Raw genomic sequence first — 9,861 nt, 5'->3', positions numbered from 1 at the left:
CCCAGGGAGGTGGTGGAGTCACCATCTCTGGAAGTATTCAAAAAACGTGTGGCTGTGGCGCTTCAGGACATGGTTTAGGGGGCATGGTGGTGTTGGGTTAATGGTTGGACTTGATGATCTTGAAGGTCCTTTCCAACCTTAGTGATCCTGTGATTCTGTGAACACGACCAAGAGCCCAGTCTCACCCCAAATGTCAGTCCTGGGGTGGAAGTGTGGTAAGACGTCCAGTTTGGCCAGGTCTGAGACGATGGTTGCTGACATGGGAGGAGCGAAGTTTGCACTGGGACATCCCTTGGGAACAAGTATATCTTTGATGAGTTTTTTTAAAAAATCATCCTGTGCTCAAAAGAAGAGAAACTATATTGACCCTTTTCCTCAAGCACCAAAGCATCTCATGACTGCTCCTGCCTCAGCCACAAAGTAGTCAGGTTGGAGCCAGGGCTTGTTTGCTTAGAGGCTGCACCCAAAGAGAGTATTGGGTGCAGGTGTGTGACTGTGGGCTCACTGGTCTGCATGTCCAAAAACTCGGGGCACCCATCAGTTCCTCTGCGCTCCTTTGGGATATGGTGTTCAAGTCTCTGCAAAGATTTCTGTTTGCAGGGAACCAAAAATCTGAGAGGGGTGCAGATGTTACTGTGTTCAGTCTTGCTCCCTGGTTGGAGTAAAGAGCTAGTAAGTGTCCGGTACTTGCTCTCGCTGTAGGAAAAAAAGGAAATTGAGTGTGACATGCTGTGCAGAAGGCCAGGGAGATGACTACACAGCCAAACCAGCCTGTTAAAGCAGAGACTGCAAGGAAAGGTCAGTGATAACAAAACTGCAACTAGTAACTACCCCTTGGCTGCTGTGTCATAATCTTCTTACAAGGGACCTCCACTGACTGCAAAGGGACTCAGTTCAGTGACCATAAGCTGTCTGTAATAGACGTTTACAACTCCTGTTAGTGGGAGATGTCAATACAGCTCAGGAAGAGCAGTGCTTTTGGTCCAATGCAGGTCAGGCCAAATCTGCTTTGACAAGATGTGCGGCTTCTCAGACTCTGCTGACCACATCGATGAAACTCCTGTTGACTATAAGGAGAGCATGGGCACATTACTCAGTGGTAGATGCCGGCGGTGTATAACTACTCCTACTCCTGACACTTAGAGAGAAGTGGTTGGAATCCCAGCCTACATGTCCATGTTTCACTGATAGCAATAGTCTTTATAGCCTCTGTTTAAAATAAGACTAAGCATGAAATAAAGATGTCCTGGGGTGTGAGACAGTCCTTGCCCAAGAAGTTTGATATGTTGAAGTGGTATCTACAACAAACTCCCTCATGGGTGGCTACTGTGACCATATTGACATTTGCTCCTAATGCTTCATTGCCAGAGTGCTGTTTGTTGGTTGTGGGCCATGAAGTTCTGGCCTCTTCTTTTGTAGTCATCTCTTGAAGAGGTTTTTTTTTGCGCTAGTTGGAAATGCAGAATCTCCATTTTAAAATATCTTATTATTCTGAAAGTTCAAAGCCTAGTTGTCCCCAAAACATTTAAATGAGAAATGCCCACAGTCATTAGAAAACAATCTTTGTGGTTTTGCACAGGAAAAGTGGGCTAGAAGAAGGGCTGTCTCAGCGCTGGTAGTTTCGGGGCATGGGCACGGCACAGGGAAGGCTGTTTGCAGCAGGCAGGCACACCCAAGGGCTGAGCAGCTCTTGCAGTGCCTTGCCACTTGCACTGGGAGCTGAGTTTGTCTGCAGAGTCTGTCCAGCCCCTTGCTTGCAGCCCAGTTTAATTCTCCAGCTTCTGGAGATGTGGTATCTGACTCCAGCAGCATTAAAGGGGAAGAATAGGAAATGCGTAGGTGCTCGGGCAGAAGCTGAGAGCAATTGCAAACAAGACACTAATTTTCTACTGGTGAGATAACTGATTGGAGTTGCCTACAGAGCTTTGTGACAGGTTCCTCATCTCTTCATGTGTCCACCCAGTCATTACTTTATCTATCCTGTTGAGGGATACAGAAATGAGCAAGAGACATCGTACATAATCCCAATAGCCCATCATTTTCTGCCTTCCCATCCTGACATTTTCTTTTTCCTCTTTGGACACTGAATGTATGCAGCAGGTGCCTTTAAAATGAATGGAAGTGTTGGGGTATACCAAGTCTCATGTGCTGAATATGAGTTGCTACACCAGCCCACCCAGCTCCTTGTCACTGAGCTGTTACTGCACCCATCTGCACAGCGCCAGAGCCTCCGTCTCACTCTGTGGGCTGATGTGCTCCACAGCTGGTTTTTCACCGATGCACCGGTGTGCGGTAGCTGAGGGCTACCAAAACAATTGGGGCTGGAGCACTGATATATGAGAAGATGCTGAGAACTGGGTTTGATCAGCCTCAACAAGAAACATCTCAAGGGGTATCTAGTGAGAAGGTGTAAAGGTGAAGCAGACAACTTTTCGTCAGAGGTGTAAGATGCAATGGCCATGGGAAATTGTTACTTACTAAATGGAAAAAAGTTTTCTCTGTGAGGGTGGTCAAATACCAGGACAGGGCTTCAGGGAGGTTGTGAGATCTCCATCCCTGGAGATACTTGAAACTCGTCCAGCTCTGCTCTGAGCATGGGTTTGCACAAGAGACCTCCAGAAGTCCCATCCTAACTGCGTGACTCTGCGACAAAGCTGGACAGAGGCCACAATGTCTCTGCAAAGTGCCCCAGCTTCTTCTCTGTGGTGTAATCTCCTGTTTCAGACATGTCTTTCCTGGTGTGACAAGCAGATGTGCCATCATGCACAGAGGAAAAAAATGATTGACGCCTGCTTGTATCCCATTAGCACCTTTGCTAAATGCGCAAGCATCCAGAGAGGGCTGCTCAGTGGTGCTTGCCTAGACTGTGTGTGCTGCTGTGAAATCCCTGATCTGGAGAGAGGGAGCGCATGTTGCTTTATTCTCTTCTCTGAGAGTTTCTGGCTGTGCTGGTCTTTCCCATGCTTGCTCCCTTAATTCATGTCTAGAAAGGCAGGTTGTTCCTCTGGAGAGTTTCCGTATGTGTCCGTACAAGCTGCTGTGCTCTGTTGGGTGCAGGGAGGATTTCACATGTGTAAGGAAATGCAGTTCCCACCATGGGGTAACCCTCAGGTCTGGCAGACTTCTGCACAGGCTGCGCCCACTGACATTGCCTGGAGAGAAAGCTGGGCAAGGTGGGAATGGCCATCTTCTTCACAGGAGAACATTTACACGGAGGTGCAGGATGAACTCCTGGCCTTATTGAAGTAAAGAGGAACATCACATGGGCTGGGATTTTTCCTGAAGTACCTTTTCAGTCAGATGGGGATCATTTATTCCTTACAGTAGCAAATTATTTCCTTTACCCCTACATGGGTGGTTGCAAAGCCTGTGGTACCTATGCCAATCCAGGGGCACGCGAGAACTGCACTTACCAAAATGACATTGGCAACTGAAAGTGCTGGCATAGTCTGTGGCTGGTTCACTCTCTAGCTCCTGGATTTTGTATATCACCAGTCACACACTTGTATCCTCCCACCACCACTCTGGCATATGCAGTGCTGTCAGTTCTTTTTGAATATTTAGCTCCTCCGATACCACTTTGCTCAGTTTAAGCTGATGTTACTCAACAGGTGGGCTGCAAACTCCAAAGGGTTCCCAAAACCCAACCCATGCCAGATAGATAGGCATAATGGGATGAAATTTTATTGCACCCTAAAGTGAGGAAACTTAGCTCTGCCCATCCTCCATCCTTCCCTGCCAGGTATTCTCCGTCAGCTTTGCAAAACCCACCACAGCACATGCTACAGCCTTCTCACTGTCAGCTTCAACCCAATTTTCTCTCTTGTGCTGACAGTAAATGTTCACCTAAGGGATAAAGTGGACTTAAGAGTGTAGAGGACACTGAAGAAGGACTGCAGGGCTGCGAGGTCCCTCCACCAGACATTTTCTCTTGCTGAGTACAGGAAATAGTAGATTCACTTCTGCTTCTCATGGAACTGCTCAACCCATTTGCTCTCTCTCCAGATTTCCCCAGCAGTTTTACACCCTACTCCCCATAAAAACTTCTGCTTTTAATTATGTTTATAGCTATCTTAAAGACAATAGTCTGCAGGACCAAAACCCCTGTTTCTCAACCCAGCTATTCCCAACAACAACCGTGTGTGCTATGTGTAATACATAGGGAAGTGAAATTATGAGAGATCCACAAACTCCTCTAAGCAACAGAAGTTGCATTTCAACCTTCATACAGCACTGGCATCAGACTGGGAGGCCACAAGAGCCAAATCCTGTTTATGCATCTGATCTTTCCAGTTATCACCCCGGCACTTCAGCCAAGTGCCACGTTACAAGCTTTACTGCCAAGAAGAGGGGTCTGCGAGCTTCACCCTCTTCACCTCTCCGTGATGCTTCTGCCATCACCGAATGAAAAGAAGTTTAAAAAAATAACCAAACCCAGACCTCTGCCAGAGGGTCATGCTTCAGATTTGCACAATACGCTGATAGAAGTATTTAAGCCTCAGAAAGATTTTCACACCTTAGTCAGCATTTCTGGGTGAGGCTGACTTACACGCTTTTCTCAAGCATGTAAAGCATGTTTTTAGCGCACGCTGAATGGGCCAGAGCTGCACACCAACAATTCAGCTGGCCCAGGGAAGCTGTAGGTTTTGTGGGAACCACTGTGAAACCCTATGGGTGCATATGCCTTTCTCACCCTTAGATCTGAGCTGCCACCACCCTACCCAAATATAAACGCCACTGCTTTTGTACATTTGCGACTACAACCATCTGCTTCTTGCCGGCTGGTGATTCTCAGCAAGACCATAGGGAAGTCTTCGGGTACCTCCGAATGAAATGTCGTAGCTGCTGGTGGCACTTCCAACACACAAACAAGAGATTTAAGGGAATTAATCAGAACTGGGTGGAAACTAGCAGGAGAGATGCGAGTCTTAATAGCACTCTGGGTGAAACTCAACCAGCCTGGTGCCAAGCAGCTACCACGCAATCACCAGACTGCTGCAGACACCTCTAACCACGGTTTGGATGATACCCAAAACAAAACTTAGACTTATGGGCAATACACTAACCAGAGGTGGGGCCCAGTTTCCAGACCTACACCCAACTGGTTCCTGTAATTCATTTAGCTTATTTTTCAGAGCAGGGTGGCTTCATTCTTAGGGGATGGTCTCTGGAGTCGCTTGGGATTGTGTTAGATAGCTGAGGTCAAAAGCAGGCCCAGCCCAGCAGATGCAGTTACTTTAAATCTTAAATCTCAGTCTTTTATTCAGTCCCGAAGTGGGGAGACATTCTCCCAGCTCCACCTCTACAGGTGCTGGAAGCAGCTGACACAATGCTGACCTTTGGAAGTGGGAAGCAAGGTGAAAGAGCTGGAGTAACCTAACCTTTAACCTAGGAAAAATAAAATTCAAACAGTAAAGGAGGACAGTGTAGCTAATGCCCATTTGCGTGGCTTTATAGGAGAGAAGCTTTAGTTTGGACATCCGATGAGATGGCAAGGTTGACAAGGGTTCGGCACTGGAGAGTTGGAGCTTTGACTTGCACTGTCTGCTTATTTGATTGACACATCTCTCCAGCCCAAAGCAACACAAGCCCAACAAAGCATTACAATGGGATTTGGGCTGGTTAGCTGTCAGATATCAAAAGTCAGACACCCGTGGAGAAAGCCTCATCAAACTAGGAATATTGCTTGTAAAAGGTCTGGAGGAATGACAAGTTGAAAGCCAAAAACTCTTCAGTATTTTCATCATTGTCCTGAAAGCAGATTGGGACCAGAGCTGGCAGGGGAAAGTGATAAAAGGATTAGCGAATTGGACAGTGATTCAGACAGATCTGAGTAATCTGGGTCTTCTCGGATGATTCACATTGGCTTTAACGTAGCCAAAGTGACACGCTTGGGAGTTAAACAACACAGACCATGTCTCGAGAGCAGGGGCGCATCTGCGAGGAAACTTGCATGCTGATGTGGGCAGACTCTGCGGCCGAGCTCCCAGCCAGATGTTGCAGCAAGAAAAGCTGATGCAACCCTCGCGTGTTTAAAGAGGTGCTAAATGGGAAGGAACGAAAGAAGGAAGACTTTACCATTGCAGAGCTTGATACTGGGGCTGTAGGCATACTTGGATAACATTTGATTTCACTTTTGCCTGTGTCAATAATCTTGCTAGTTTAGTGGGATTAGCCATACCGTAAACCAATGCATGGAAATTCAAACCAGAAACATGCAAGCTAGGAATCAGAGACACATTTTTAATGGCGAAAGGCTAATGACTGGAACAGACCTCAAGTAGGAAAAGGAGGTTTTTGCATGCCTGAGGGTCTCCACATCAAGAGAAGATATCAGTCTGGGAAACGGGTTTAGGCCAGACGGAGTGGAGGAGCTCAGCAGCGGGGTACTGGCAAAACCCCGCCGCCCTGATAGGGAGGGAGGCAGAGCAAATGGGTGATTGGGGCACACTCATCTTAACAACCACGACTCTCTTTTGGCAATAAATGACTGAAAAAGCCAAACTGTCCTCTCCCCAGGAACTTCACCAGCACTAGCTATCCCACATCCCGGGATGGGAACCCCTGGAAGGAAGTGGGGTCCTGTGAAGAGCACGGAGCAGCTGCCGGGGTTGCGTTAGAGGGAAGGCTGTACGATGGCTGTGGAAAGCAAGCAGCACAGTTTGGGGATGGGGATGTTGTTACCAAACAGACAGTCTGAACTGCCTCTGTTAAATCCTGCATGTTTTCCCTACTTCTAACCAGTTCTTTTATCACTCCTCCATCTCTTCTGAGTGGGTGTGGTGTAATCCCAGATGCATCCTTGCTCCCTGCTCCCCCAGTCCTTCCCTGATGACTTTAAGGTGAGGAAATGCCTGGTGTTTCTTCTTTCTTCTGTGATTTATTCTCAGATCATCTGGACCATTTCTGTGGCCTGGCAGAGTTCTGCAAGCGTGGGTGATTTGGGTGATTTCATTTATGGATGTTTCCCCCAAGACTTTGAAGATCGGTTTTTTAAAAGCAAGTAGTGATCTGAATCTGATCGGATTTTCCAGCTCACGGTGGAGTTCAAGGTGCCGAAACATGATGCTGAAGCTTTCTGAAAATTAGGGCATTTAAGGTGTCCTAAATAAAGGACCCAGAAATGGAAGCTGATCAAACCACTGCTGATTAAGATAAATATAAGCCTGAATATTGCAGAGGGCTGTGGTCCCTTTATAAAGGCATTTAGGTCAAAGAGATGAAAAAAATGCTCCTTCCCTGAACCAGTTCTACATCACAAACTAAATTAGAAGCAGACACCACTAGCTGGAGATGAGCAGCACGTAAATCTACAAACTTAAACCAATAGTTTTGGGTAAAAAAATACATTTGAAAAGATCAGGCTTGGATCATGGAGAGCAGGAGGAGATAGTATACAGTCCAAAATCCCCAAGATCTCTCTCACCTTCACCTAAGCCTTCATAGCATCGCAAAGTGCTTTCTCAAAGATGCTGCATACTAACCTGGAGATAACTGCAGGGCAGCAGGCAACTAGGGCACAAGTTTCAGCTTAACCCATCACATCAAAACTAGGTGTACTCTGATTTATAAAGAAAACACAAAAACATGGACTTTCTGCTGTCTCTGCCGGCGGCGAGGGCTTCGCCGCCTGTGCTTCAGAGCAACTGCAGAGGTATTACTTCGAACAAGATTTTCCTCTTGCTCCATCAGTGCATGGTCCAGCTGGCCGGGCCAGCGGCCTCACTGGGGCTGATCGTGCTGCTGTCACAGCAAAGCGGGCACAGGGGACAGAACCCCGATGCCCCGGGCGAATCCTGCCCCCAGCAACATCCCTCCGCTTGCTCTTTTTGTCGCCCTGCCAGGAAGACTCGCTGCGAGCCGTCCGGGAGGGACAGCAGCACCGCAGCAGTAAGTGGTTTGCTGGGGCCATGGCAAGCCCTGCCAACCCCCCAGCAGCTCACCCCTGTGGTTGCTGGGGTATTTATAGCAAAAGCTGTAAGCTGAAGCTTTCAGTGGTTTCAGCTCCTTCCCTTGACTCAGGGGAGAGCAAAGCCCATCTGAGGCTGACAGGGTGGCCATGCAGGAGACGTGGTGCCCACACACTGGGGGTCCCACCCGCTCCCTAACGAAGCAGGGAATAGGCTCAGGTTTCAGGGCATGACCAAGGCTCCTGAGCAAGTGAAGATGCAGATAGTCTCGTCAAGGCATTTTCCTGGGGTGCCATCGTTAATTCAAGTCATTCTTCTGAATGGGAGCTAAGCACTGGGGGCCTTCTGAAAAATCCCACAAAGCACTGGTGTGAACCTCTAGTGGCCAAAGTACCTTTAGAAATGGTCTGAACCTCCAGCAGTCAAAGTACCTTTAGAAATCTGGCCCTAAGGAGGTCAGAGCCTTAAATATCCATTTCAGAAATGACTTATGCATTTAGGAAATACAACCTGACAGTATGATTCAGACTCTTGCATCTCCCCTGGATCTTAAAATCAAGGTTCAAAAATCACTGATATTATTCTGAAATTTTCATCCATGACTCTCAGAATCATGATTTTGTGGTCTCGATCCTATGACCAGATCCAACAGTCCTCTGCAGAGCTTTTGCAACCCGAGATGGTTTCCAGGCAGTGTCCTGCCCCCAAGGATGGGCTAGGGGATGGGGAATGAGGTAAATGGTGTGAGAATTGTGTTGAAGAGCAGTATTTATTTTTGTCCTTGCAGAGGCTGGGGAGCACTTTAACTCAACTGCTGGAGAAGCAGTGGCAGAGCTGGGAAGGAACCAAGAAGCCCTCTCAAGAGCTGCCTATGGGGCACTGGGTGTTTTGGGGTTGTCATCTGACTGGATGGTGATTGCCAGGACCAGGATTTAATTGGAACATTTCTTTCACAGGTATTTCCTCCTACCTGTTAGTTGCCCTTTCTGCCTGCACAGTTGCTCGTGACACTCTATCTTTTTCATATGTATAGCTGAGCATTTTGACAATGTTTTCTCTTACCTGCTCTTCCTCAGTATTTCTCTTTTCCAGGCCTTCCCTTCTTAAGCGACATTCAAATTTCTTTTGTATTTTCTGTTGAAAGGACAGTGAAAACAGATGATTGTTTGTAGCTGTGTGCAGTGTTTGTACTTGTTTATTGCTCACTCCATCCTCTTGCAGCCTTTATCGTGGCACCTATTTACTTCCTCTGTCCCCTCCCTTTTGTTATTAATAAGCTCACGTTGCCTCAGCATCCCTGAGAAGGTTCTCTAGAAATGGGAGAACTCTTAAATCATCTTCTCCATCATTTTAGAGAGCAGTGCACATTACCCTTTCTTGATTCTCATCTCTGGATGAGATTTAAGTTCTGGAGTTGCCAGCCCCTTCCATCAAAGATCACATTTACTATGTATGTAATTTACTCTCAATTTACCTTGCCTTCTCCTTTGTCAAACCTGAGCCTTTTCCTCTCACTTTTGGACTTTTTCTGCACTGCCCACACCCTCGTAATTCATTGCACTTGCTGTCTTTTATCCTGTCATCCAGTTCACTGCCTCTGGCTGTGCTGCCTCCACACAGTGTTTGCCCCAACAGACCTGATTTTGGGAACTGCTGTTCCTGGATCTATATTTATATCACGCAAGTACTTAACAGGCTGCCACCACTGTGTTACCCAAATTTCTCACCCAAACCAGCAGACATCTTTGTGCAACGTCCTTCCTATGGAAAGCTGAGTCACAGAGAAATTAAGTAATGGTGTCATACAGAAAGTTGGGTTTTCAAGTTTTATGAATTTCTGCCATTCTCTTGCTGGTCTGCCCACATCAGACACTGTCATTGTCTCTACAAGATTTTCTGTATTGGACTGTCTTTGTGTCAGTGATGTTTGGGATGTTGGTTTACTGACCAA

This window comes from Phaethon lepturus, unplaced genomic scaffold (assembly GCF_000687285.1).
Source record: "Phaethon lepturus isolate BGI_N335 unplaced genomic scaffold, ASM68728v1 scaffold1213, whole genome shotgun sequence".
In the NCBI taxonomy this organism is placed as follows: Eukaryota; Metazoa; Chordata; class Aves; order Phaethontiformes; family Phaethontidae; genus Phaethon; species Phaethon lepturus.
Note: the sequence above shows the minus strand (reverse complement) of the source record.